Source organism: Apostichopus japonicus, chromosome 11 (assembly GCF_037975245.1).
Source record: "Apostichopus japonicus isolate 1M-3 chromosome 11, ASM3797524v1, whole genome shotgun sequence".
NCBI lineage: Eukaryota > Metazoa > Echinodermata > Holothuroidea > Aspidochirotida > Stichopodidae > Apostichopus > Apostichopus japonicus.
Genome location: NC_092571.1, coordinates 14,511,615 through 14,521,908, shown reverse-complemented (window position 1 = coordinate 14,521,908; position 10,294 = coordinate 14,511,615). Strand labels below are relative to the sequence as shown.

General features: G+C 39.0%; 2 long non-coding RNA genes across 2 annotated transcripts; both read left to right on the top strand.

Annotated features, from left to right (window-relative positions):
- Window positions 1-297: 297 nt before the first annotated feature.
- LOC139975710 (uncharacterized) lies at window positions 298-2,431 on the top strand. Its single transcript, XR_011795859.1, has 3 exons — window positions 298-349; window positions 702-807; window positions 2,025-2,431. It is a non-coding gene; the product is annotated as an uncharacterized lncRNA (long non-coding RNA).
- Window positions 2,432-4,972: 2,541 nt separating this feature from the next.
- LOC139975711 (uncharacterized) lies at window positions 4,973-9,543 on the top strand. The gene is made up of 3 exons (XR_011795860.1): window positions 4,973-5,724; window positions 6,878-7,092; window positions 9,008-9,543. It is a non-coding gene; the product is annotated as an uncharacterized lncRNA (long non-coding RNA).
- Window positions 9,544-10,294: the final 751 nt, after the last annotated feature.

The following is a 10,294-nucleotide window of genomic DNA, read 5'->3' as shown; positions in this document are numbered from 1 at the left end:
ATAGTTTGGTGTTTAAGGATATTTTTTTATATTATCATTCAGCATTCGTGATCATATTTTGCTCTAAGAGACGTTTCTTGGTATCGTCTGACTAGCCAATAAGTTGATAAGTTGATAAGTTGATAAGTCAAATTATTGATCTTTCCGTAGGATAGATTTTACTATGACTATTCTTCAGAATTGCAGATGTGCTATTACTTCTTTCCTCGCTTCTGTACATATCCATTTGAGTGGTCTCTGATTGAAATATTAGGTTTTTATTTTATTGATTCTAGATATAGTGTAGGTGTTTAAGAAGTTATGGATCTATCTCTTGGTGTTGGGGATACTGTGATGTCGTGTTTTAGAGGTACATCGTATGTGTTTAATTTTTCTTAAGTAAGATTAACTATATTGTTTTTTAGCATAGGTTAATTATCATTAGTTATTTTGGGTTTTTTCATCACATTGCTTTCAACGGTTCTAGATGTATCGTTTTGGTATTTGTGTTTCAAAAATTATAATTAATGTACCGTATTAGCGGTCTGGATATAATGATTGGTATTTGTCAATCTAGATGCATTGTACCATAATGGTGTTTAAATTAGTTAAACTAATTTGAATACTTCATCTTTACACCATTATTGCACGACTCTTGATGTACCGCATTGTTCAAAGGTCTAATTAACTTTTCCAGTCACGGACTATTTTTTCTGTTGCAGATGTCCGGTTGGCACGTTATTTACAGAGATGCTGTAGAAAACAGGATCACCTATCAGGAACTTTCCAAAAGATGACCCGAGTTCTATCTGAAGTGACGCTCACCCGGTACTTACTGAGGTTCCAATTTGTTAGTCTCCGTATCACAATTTCCCTTGCCTGTAGGTTACCTATCTCTTAGGGCACTTCTCGGAACCTCATGAAACTACCCTCGTGACACTCGCTTGGTACCTTCAACACTTCTCACTTTATTTAATTTATAATAATAAAAAGTCTCATCTGATATGCACAGTAAAGCTCTTATAAGGAACATCTAAGATGTTCGAACATCGAAAAAGTTGGTACCCACCGTAGCACTCCACTTTTCGCTTAACCTTACGTCTTGTTTTTCCTGGAATTGTTACGGTGGAAATAAGTCAGACTATAAGACCTTGACAGATTAAAACACAAATATCAAGCACTCTGACTGCTTTTGTTACAACATCAACTTTGGTGAAGCTATCGCGGAAAGGAAATCTGACATCATTTTGCATAACTTTTTACCAGGAATGCCATAATTTAAAGTAGGAACGTTTCTTTAAACTACTACGCCTATACCAATCTCCTCGGCCTAAGCGCAACCCATTGTTTACGCTGACATTGGTATGCTTCAAACGTGATTCTCGGTTACGTCCTAGTAATATTTACTTTACTTACCTTTTAATTTTTTCTATTACTTTATTAAAATAATGATAACATTTATTACACAAAATCTCTGCAAGTAAATTATAACTGCAATGCCCAGTATAATGGCGCGCTTCTTTCATACCTGCAATCGGTAAGTAGCTTTGCTAGCCTAATGACGCTTACATTCAGCGGATTGAGAGAAATACACGTTATTCATTGGAAATGAATACATCTATGATTCACTATAATCCACATAGTTAGCTAAGGTTCTAGTACTTTTCCTTTGTCTCAAATATTTACTCCATGTTAGAACAACATACTAAATGATATATAATGTAATCTTAAATAAAAAAACATAATTTGTTTTCAAAGTAGAAAACGAGGGCAGCTCACATGCACATACTTCAGGAACATGTGAGATCAAAGCATGTTCCATAAATGCGTAACGAACAGTATTTTTCCTTATCCATGTTGTGTGTATCGTTACTGCGTCACTAATACAATTATTAATTTCGTATTCAATGAAATTTATCGGATGAGATGAACAAGCACTCCGTACTGATACATACAGCGATCTCATTGTGTTTAACTCGAAGAAGATTAATCATGTTACTGCTTATCGAACTATTAATGATATTTCTTTTTTCCTCTCGTTGAAGCATTCATCGTCTTCACCGGGACCGGCGATATGACATCGGTGAGCTTACTTACGATTCAAGAACTGTAGAAGACTTGCTCAAGTTTAAATTCGATGTCGATCCAGATGAATTTTGTTATCACAGCAGCTGATTCATGAGTGGAGGTCTACACCACCTGCCTACATGGGAGGCAGCTTCAACTACCCAAGTCCGATCCCTTTCCTTAAAAAAAATATGGATTCGCCCCATTTGAAAGTTTGATATCGCTCACGAAACACGAGAACATATCAAATGAGAAAAAATCTTTGTGACGCAGCAGGTTTTCTTGAAAACATATTTTGGGGAAGAAAGTGATATTAAAAGAAATGAGAGGGCTAATTCAACTAGCACACCAACTTTGAATGTTCAAAGAGAGTAAGAACTCTGGGAGACGTCATTCGTGTTAACTAGTAACGTTTAAAACTTAGGAACGTTAAAACATTGTAAATATTCTTGTAAGATGGGAACTGAAAAAACGAAATGGATGATAGATGCTTGGGTAGCGTTAAAGGATATGTAGTGAGGGATTAAAAATCCATCATTCACATAGCATACAGATACTGTCCGTATAACCCGAAGATCAAACAGTATAAAGAACAAGAAAGAAATAATAGAGATCACTTTATCAATATATACTTAGTAGATATTGTGAAACATGCGAATATGTTCACTACATTTTTGTCCATAAACTGAGAATCCTTCAAAAAATCTGTTCACGTAATGATAGAAACTAACTGTGTATTAATTTCGTGTATATACAATGTCTTTAAACACATATACTGTAATAATAAGATTTGCCAATGACAGGCAGAGTGTGTTACCTACATATTGCATATGACGAATATCTTTATTTACCATTGAACATAGATTTTTCATTGTAGGGATTTTTTAAACACATTCAAGACAGCTCGGCAGTTACGAAAGGAGTAACAAAAACATTTGTAAGTTTATAATACCATTACTCTCCCTTTTTTGTCAGGTCCATTAACGTAAGAGCGTTCTGAGTATGTCCATATGGTTAGCTTTCTCGAACCTTTGATGGAGTGTAGTGGCCAATTGCCTAAGGCGTCGCATTCGTGATCCAAGGATTGCTGGTTCGATTCCTGCCTAGTTCATTACGTTGTGTCCTTGGGCAGATGCTTTATCTCACTTGCCTCTCTCCACCCAGGGGTTAAATGGGTACCTTTGAGGTAACTTGCCATTGGGCGCAGTATATAACTGATGCCGACTGGAGCGATTGTCTCTGGGACAGGTTATCATTGACCAGGGATAATATAACGTCTGTAAAGCGCTTTGAGATCTATCGCTGGTATAAAGCGCTATATAAAAAGCAAATATTATTTTCTTTTCTGGTCTGGGCCCTGCAGGCTTGTCGTTAAGTGTAAGGCCCTTGTTCTGTCATCCCAACAAATTAGCTCTGATATTACTTCAAACCAAACTACGTAATCCTCCCAGGGTGTTGAGCCATAAACTGAGGGCGCTTTTACTCTGGGAGCACTCGAAATGAGGGTCTAGGCTCACACCGCGGGTGCCACATTCTTTTCCAACTGGTTTTCTATCATTATAGACAAGCTCCGATTATTATCTCCTTCATGGATACCCTGCTCTCATACCAGATCGCAATTTGTTTATTCTGAAAGCTCTTTCAGCGACTGCTTCATAGTCTCTTCCTTTGGACTACCCCACGGTTGTTCTAGGCTTTCTGTTTGTCATATTCATGCCTTCAAGCTATCCTATCCAGTTGTCTTGTAATTTTGTTTAACCACCGGAACGCAGTTTTCGTTCTGTCTGCCATTGAGCTACATTTTTGGTCCCCCAGAGCCTCTGGACTCACATGAAAGTCAGCCAATCTGTCACCGTCCCCTTTATCTCCCGGCCAGGCCCGTCTTGATCTTTCGTTGGTTGCATCCCTTCCCAAGATCTATCCGGCACGTATACATCAGGGATTTTCTCTTCTGGAGGTCACTACGTAGCCGGCTGTTCACCACAGTCTGGTCAAAGCGGTTGGTACCAGACATCTAGATTCGTTCCACACCAGAAACAGAATCCCACCGCTGCCACCAATGGGAACCTGTCTCGAGACCAACCGGAGAGAAGGGGCGGTAGATGGGGGACGGGTACAAATTAACTCTAAACCTGGAAGCAGACACCAGAGTTGTAATATTAAAAAAGGTATAATACCTCGTCTCGTTCTAATATTATATCGTATATGTTACATATATACATTGGTCTAGTAGGGAGAAGTACTCGTCATGCACCCGACCGACAACGAAATAACCTTAATTACCCCAGAAATTCCCCTCCCCGTAAACACTCCCTCCCTGCATAAACTTTAAAAATGGCTTCGACCAATCAGAGACTACCTGTACAGAGCTACAGTGCGCTGCGACCAATGGGGTCGGCTCACACACACCCACCTCCCTGACTGCCTTAGCCAAGTACGAGAATACAGCGAAATAAGAAAATTACGCAATCAGTTTTCGTTCCGGATAAACATCTCTCGTAGCCATCGCGGAGCTCAACGGATGTAACCTCTGAGGAAACTAAATGTGCTTTTTACATGACCTGCGGGATCCAAAACGTCACGCCAAACGGCGCTACCCAACCAGCCCACTTTGACATCAGGATCTAACTAAGGGTCAACCAATATACAATCATATCAAGTGAATATTATAATATTGAGAACGCATGGAATTGTCATCAATTAGCCAATCTAGAATAAGAGTATTTCGAATAAGGGGCTTGGATGTGACTATCACCTTGTGAAATTGGTAATAGGATTTTCAAAAAATACATACATAGTGTTAAAAAGTTAATCGCGTCTTGACCTACAGCATTTCCATATTTAAGGTCCTCGTAGACTGTTATACAAGATGAAACATTACTAAAAGTAGATTGTACGTATCAACAGTGAACCCGTATGAAATGATACGTGTATACACTGAAAAAATAAACTAGTCAATATTGCCACGGACTAACGTTAAATTAGTCTGTAACGTTAGTCAATGCACACGAACTAGCAAAAATCTTCGTTTCATCGCTGCTTCTTAGTCAGTTTACACTGACTAAGGAAAATATAATCACAGCTTAGTCGGTGGCGACGGACTAAGGTATTTTAACCCATGGACTAAGAACGATACGGACACCCGATTTACGCCATAATCGTAGCTTAGTCGGTGTCGACGGACTAATGTATTTTAACCCAATTCGATTCACTTCAATTTGGAAACCGAGAGGCAACGGCAGCTTGCTGGACTTGGCATAGTGTCATACGATCACTCTAAGCAACTTTCAACCGTAAATCACCAAAGAAGGTCTTTAGAAGAATGGAGGTATTAACTGCCATCATCGGCCTACCTGTTATTCCTTTAACTTAAAGGTAAAATTAAAGTTAATTGTTAGGCCACTGGCACTAGTACTGTATTATGGTTAGTGTAACGCTACCGTTGTCACGCTGGCGTTTCTCAATACACAAGTGCAATGACAGTGAGTAGCCTATAGGCTTCTACTGGGTACTGCAGTGCATTCTCAACACTAAAGTGTGCATTCTAAACACCAATTAACAATGTGTTATGTGTGTATTGGGCTAGATTGAACAGTGGCACATAATCTTCTAATTTATTCCCAAACAAATGCTGGAACTATAAGTCTCAATAGTTTATTTGAAGTCTACACTCATTTGGTAAAGATTTCCTGTAATTTCCCATGTGAATCTAAATGGGTAGGCTTTGTGATATTGGATAAGCAAGGCTAGACCTTCAAACGTACAGCCACAGTAGGCTGAACAAATTATGTTGGCTAGTCAACGGTATTATATGTTGCGAGCAGTCAGGATGCACGCTTCAGTTCTATTTAACCTTTTCATTTATCATTTTTTAGTATTTAATTTCCCGTCACGCCCAGGAAACAGTTGCGACATTCCTTCACGGTCGACTTGTTTACTGTAAGAAGTATTAACCGTTTCTTCTCAGGAAAACTTGATAGTCTGAAGTTATTATAACATGTGCTTTTAGTATACTGCAAAAAGAGTAAGTTGTTGTATTTGTATTGATATTTTATGTAGAAGTAACGGAAAATTTAGTATGTTTAGTTTGGTCTAATTGCACGTTCTTTTTCTGTCCAATGTAGTGCAGGGTTCACTTGCGCGAATTCAAAATATTCTGTTTATGTAGGCCTATATGTATATGCATCGATTCGTAGATTATGATGTTTTTTTTGACATTTATTTGTAATTCAAGCATATCTGTTTAGTAGCAAAGTTTAAAGGTTAAGATTAATTAGTTTTCTCTTTTTGATCCTAGATTGAATGAAACTCATTGACGTAAATAATAGGTCAGATCATACAGTTTAACGCAGTTCCTAAAACTCTGGGTATTCTCTAGTCTTCGCCGGTCCGTTATATATTTTAGTACTACTAGTAAGACTAAATCAGAACGACTGAAAGACAAACTTAGTGTAACAAAGTACTGATTCTCCTCTAGCCTAGGTCTAAACAGGCTTGTTATGTGAGCAAGCAAAATAACAACTAAAAACGATTATGCCTATTAATAAGTTGGCTCAGTGCATTTCTGTTTCTAAAATTTTATATTTTTAAAGATCATAAAAACAAACAAAGATTTAGCCCATGTTTTATTATCTCTGTATTCTGGGCATTTGATTCTGGTTGCAATGGTGATGACACTCTCGTTCAAATTTTCAGCTTTATACAGTCTGCTTCAAACTTTGGGATTGTTTTTTGAGACGGTAGTGGAAGAAAATCTCACATAACTTTGTGGTGACAACTTTTTTTTTTTTCTTTTTCAAATGATGAATACTTTGCTGTTTCTTTTTTCCAGCAGGAATTGAAAAGCCAAATATCTAAGTCAAGGGTGAGTTTTCCTGTGATGTACGACACCAGTGTGGAGGCAACAACAGAAGAGGAGAACTGTGTTATATATGGCTTACAGACATGTTTTAAGATGATATATTGGTACCCTTCGCAGAACAAAAGAGTTTATCCAAGAGTCCAAAAAGCAAAGGAACAAGTACCATAGAGAAAAAAGATGGAAGAGTGAGTTTTACTATTGTACCCAACTGTTTAATGATATTAAAGATACTTTTCATAACCTGTTTTAAAAAAAAAAACAGTCTAGTATATAATTTACGTGCAAGCTTCATAAGTTTGGTCAAATTTTCACTGATCTGTAGAGCGGGAGTCCAGAGGGTTTGGTTAGCTGGGAAGGTAACCAATTGCCTGGTACATCACAATGTTCACAATGCATTCCTGTATATGGAACCTGACGTCTGGCAAACCGACTGTGGTGGATGTGGCTGGGAGAGCAATTTTAAAGTCACCTAATAGCTAACCTAGATCAGCTTTCATGGTAACCACATCAAAGTAAGAACAATGTGTCAGGTATGGCCACAAGAGCAACAAATGGCCATCGCCAGTAATTATTGGTGGTGGGGTACCCCTGCCAGCGATCAACAATTGACCCCTCACGGCTGACCTAGGTCAGCTCATGAGGTAACCACTTGAAACCTACTGGAAAATGTTGGTTAGGACTTCAGATAAAAGGGATGGGCATTGCCAGTAATTTTTATTGGTGGGGTACCCCTGCCAGTAGACCCCCAATATGCCCATCCCCTCATTGACCTAGGTGAGCTCATGATTTGACCAGTTGAAACCTACAGGAAAATGATAGGTATCACTTCATATGTTAGGATGGGCAATTCCAGTATTTTATATTGGTGGGCCACCACTGCCATAGTCCGCCCATCCCTTACATATCTATCCTGTCAATCATTTTCCAGTAATTTTCAACTGGTTAAATCATGAGCTGACCTAGATCAATGGGGGGGGGGCATTTGGGGGGTCTACTGGCAGGGGTACCCCACTAAAATAAATTACTGGAAATGCCCATCCCTTACATATCGAGTCCTGCAAATCATTTTACAGTAGTTTTCAACTGGTTACCTCATGAGCTAATCTAGGTCAATGGGGGATGGGCATTTTGGGGGTCTATTGGCAGGGTTACCCCACCAATGTAGATGACTAGAAATGCCCATCCCTTACATATGAAGTGATACCTATCATTTTCCAGTAATTTTTCAACTGGTTATCTCATGAGCTGACCTAGGTCAATGAGGGAATGGGCATTTTGGGGGTCTACTGGCAGGGGTACCCCCCCCCAATATAAATTACTGGAAATGCCCATCCCTTTCATATGAAGTGATACCATTTTCCAGTAGTTTTCAACTGGTTACATCATGAGCTCATCTAGGTCAATGAGGGGATGGGCATTTTGGGGGTCTACTGGCAGGGGTACCCCACCAATAAAAATTACTGGCAATGCCCATCAGTTGTATCTGAAGTCCTAACCAACATTTTCCAGTAGGTTTCAAGTGGTTACCTCATGAGCTGACCTAGGTCAGCCTTGAGGGGTCAATTATAGATCACTGGCAGGGGTACCCCACCACCAATAATTACTGGCAATGGCCATTTGTTGCTCTTGGGGCCATACCTGACACATTGTACTTACTTTGATGTGTTACCATGAAAACTGATCTAGGTTAGCTATCAGGTGACTTTAAAATTGCTCTCCCAGCCACACTCACCACAGTCGGTTTGCCAGTCGTCTGGTTTCATATACAGGAATGCACTGTAAACATTGTGATGTACAAGGCAATTGGTTACCTTCCCAGCTAACCAAACCCGCTGGGCTCCCGGTCTATTGGGATCATAATTAACATGATTAACATAATTATTAAGCTTTGAAAAATAACTTGGTGTTATGCTGTTCAAAGCTAATATATATTTGGTAAAGCTGCTAATCCTGGCTTATAATTTGAGGGACCTAGATTTAAATGTATACCTCCCAATATGTTATAAAATTTTAATGTAAATGTATGTTTATGATAATGTGAGTTATCATGTGCTATATCTGTATCTGTGCTTACACGTATATCATATTTTCTGTTCACAGGTCAATAATGGTGCAGATTTTGGCTTCCTGAAGACAAGTGGGAGGCCATTTGTAGTTAAGAGAAACACTCTTTGTTCGTGAAGACTTAACTGGTGTCGATTTGAGGTACCACTTTAAAACGAAAGTCATGAGGAGCCCTTGCCCAAGATTCAACTTTGCATTATTGTGCAGTGCTATACTTTTGCGATTCATGTTTGATCCATTAACTTGTCTTAACTTTGTTGGAATAAAATCATATTTTCAGATTTTTGTTTACAGCGATTTCTTCTCTATCTGTCGAAAGTCAGCCTTTGTAGACATCAGAAGTTTTATCAGAAATAAATACTGCCAACGTACACATTATTTGTGTTTCTTCTGCTCTCTTTTCTTTCAGTGATGCTAGTCAGTGAAACTAGTCGGGTTTAATTCTTTCAGTGATTCTAGTCAGTGCAACTAGTCAGTCGATACCGACTAAGAAACGTTAGTCGGGAGAGGCACCATCCTGACTAATGTAAAACCTGCTATAAACTAGTCGGTGGCTCATATAAATTAGTCGGTCTTTACTAATGTAACTGACTAATATACATTTACCAACTAAGAAATTGTTGATCGACTAAGCTGACGGACTAAGATGACCGACTAAGAAATCCAACTGACTAAGGAATAAATTAGTCGGTATAGCAACTGACTAAGGCTATGTTAGTCGGGAGAGGCACCAGATGGACTAACGTTATGTTAGTCGGTGAACCAATTTAAGTTTTCAGTGTACAGCAGTGGCATAGCTAGAAGTTTTGGCGCCCGGGTGCAAGAATAGAAAATTGCGCCCCTGAAAGAAAAATAAATTACGCGCAAGGCGCGCGAAAAATTTGTTTTTTATATTTCGGGCAAGTCGTTACAGCCCCCCCCCCTAAATCAAATTGTTCTCCTACGCTTATGATATTCCCACCTTTCGAAATCTACTGCCTTGGAACTGTATACTGAAATACCCGAAATTACCGTGACATGTAGTCATTACCTATACAGAACAGAATTAAAAAGAGAAAACGGTCGAAATGGACTGGAGAAATCACAATCTATAAATTTGTTAATAAAAACAACTACATTCAGTTCAGATTCTATAACTGGAAAATATTCATGCCTGACGACAAACATCAATTCGTCATGTTTTTCTAAAAAGTGCTTTATTGTTTACTCTCATTCTCCCATTTCAGCGCCCTCTAAACCCGGGGCACGTATCCTCCCTTGTCCCCCCCAGCTACGCCACTGGTATGTCGTGCCTTTGATCAACCAAACGGCTGCGTAAGCTGC